The sequence below is a fragment of the Marmota marmota genome, unplaced genomic scaffold, assembly GCF_001458135.2.
Source record: "Marmota marmota marmota unplaced genomic scaffold, marMar, whole genome shotgun sequence".
NCBI classification, from domain to species: Eukaryota; Metazoa; Chordata; class Mammalia; order Rodentia; family Sciuridae; genus Marmota; species Marmota marmota.
This window is the reverse complement of record NW_025999863.1, coordinates 3,279,896-3,282,230: the sequence shown is the minus strand read 5'-3', so window position 1 is coordinate 3,282,230 and position 2,335 is coordinate 3,279,896.

The window sequence follows — 2,335 nt, the reverse complement described above, 5'->3', positions numbered from 1 at the left end:
AGGGCTCTGGTGTGTGGGCGGGCGCCTGGCGGGTTGGCACAGGCTCACAGCCCCGGGTCACAAATGCCGTGCTGGACGGGGAGGGCCGGGCACGGGGCCTGGGGCAGGAGGCTGGGGGAGGCTGTCCAACTAGTTCTCCTGGGGAAGGAGGCCGGCGAGCACCAGTGGTTGGCAGAGGTGGTTTGGGCTCCCAAGTAGGAGGAGGGGAGAGGCGGTGGGTCCTGCATCAGGGCATGGGGACAGCACAGTGTGTCCAACCTGCTTGGGGCGTTGCCTGCTGGACACAGTGGACATAGGCACGTTGGAGAATGTCCCTTGGGGCCACTGCATGTGGAAGACGGTGGGGTCAGCCTCAGCCCGTGGGCTGGACGATGGCACATGCCCACGATGGTGATTCCCCATTTTCTCACGCAGAGGATGGGACGGAAGCAGTGGCCCCAGGACCTTTGCCCTCACTGTTTCTCCACCTGGAAATCCATTCTTCCGCCCTGGGGGTGAAGCCAGGGCCTGAAAGGCCCGGAGGCGCTCTACCCTTGAGCTGCACACCTGGCCCTTTTCACTTTTTATATTGAGACAGGGTCTGGCTCAGTTGCCCAGGCTGGCCTCAGACTTTCCATCCTCCTGCCTCAGCCTCCGGGGCAGCTGGATGACAGGTGTGCACCCCAAGCCTGGCTCCCACAGGAGTTGCTGATTTGCAGACTTCAGTTGGATCCAAAGGCAGATGGGGCCCCTTCCAGGAGGGCCCCCCGACCCCCTCGACCTCCTGTCCCCTGACTGGCTTCTCCGCACTGCCTGGCACTGTGTGGACCTCAGGGCCGGTTCTTTGGGGGTGTTGTGCCTCCTCACTTGATGTGAGCCCCCCGAGGGTGGCAGGGGTGCTTCTGTCCAACCACTGCTGTGTCCCCAGCACCGGGCATGTAGTAGGTGTTCAGTACATTGGTGGGAATGTGACCCCGGCCCGCGGGCTCTCTGCGGAGGGTGACTGCTCATCTTACTTCCTCAGTGCGCGTCCCCTGAGCCGCTGCACGCGCCTTTTATAATTAGAAGAAAAGTTATTTTGAAAAAAATTACCCCAAGTCCCAGCTGCAGGAGCTGACGCGATCTGGCCCCACGTCCCTCCAAGGGCAGCTGCCTCCTGTGCACAGGGGGATGGAGCAGCTGAAGGGTCCAGGGCTCCTGGGGTCACTCTCAAGGACACCTGATGGGTTCCTGCAGCTGGCAGTGCTGACCTTCGAGGTCCTCAGATCAGAGACCCTAGAGCCCGGCTCCCGTCCCTGCCCCACAGCCTGCCCTCCGGCCGCAGCAGAGGCCACCTGTGAGCGCCTGGGCCAGGCCTCTCGTCCCCTGCCCACAGCCCTCCATGGCTCCCACTCCATGGGCCAGAGCCCAGGTCCTCCCACGGCCCACGGGGGGCCTCACATGACCTGCCCCGCCTCCCCACTTCACTCTGCTCCAGCTACGGGGGCTCCTGGGTGCCCTGTCCCGTCCCGCCTGCCCTCTGAGGACACAGCCTGGCTGGGGAGCAGGTCCACGTGGGCACTCAGAGCTGTGGTGGGGACACTCAGGGCTCTGTGGACGGGGTCTCCCTGCAGAGGCGGCAGCCACCTGCCCAGCTCTCCCCAGTCCACTGGAGTGGCCGCGTCTCCAGCCCGCTGTGGTCACTGTCGTCAGGTGAGGACAGGCGGCCGTCCCCATGGAGACACGGGCCCAAGGCCCACAGAGGCAGGCTGGCTGGGAGGTGGCCTTTGGCCACCACCCTCTGGGGCCTGAACAGCCCAGGGGTGGGCACATCTGCCCCAGGTCACAGCTGCTGGGGTCCTGATGACAGACGCCATGTCTGGCTGATGTTGTGCCCGGGGCCTGAGGCTTGGTCACATGTGGGGTGCCTGCTGGGATTTCCTGGGGGCCTACTGTGTGCCCTGCCAAGCCAGGGGTGGTCAGGGCTGCTCAGTTCCATGCCCCTGCTGACAGCACCTCCCAGGCCCCTGGCGGGGTGACCACACAGTGACTGGCACTGCTGGGCTTCCCATTGCCTGCCTCCATGAAGCACCTACTGTGTGCCTGGCTGGAGTAGGGCTGCGTGGGGGAGAAGAGCCTCAGGGTGCCCGGGCAGTGGTGCCGCCTCCACTCCTGTGGCAGGGGCGGGAGGGGGACCTCCTGCGGGGTTCTGTGGTTGAACAGGAGGCTGGTGGAGCCGGGCGGGGAGGCTTGGGAGCCGGGGGAGGTGGGGTGCGGCCCGGTGGCGGATGAGCTGCCTGGGGTCACTCCTTCACCCCACTGAGCGGGCAGGGCTCGCAGCGTGAGGGGCTGTGTCCAGATCTGTGAAGAGGTTTCG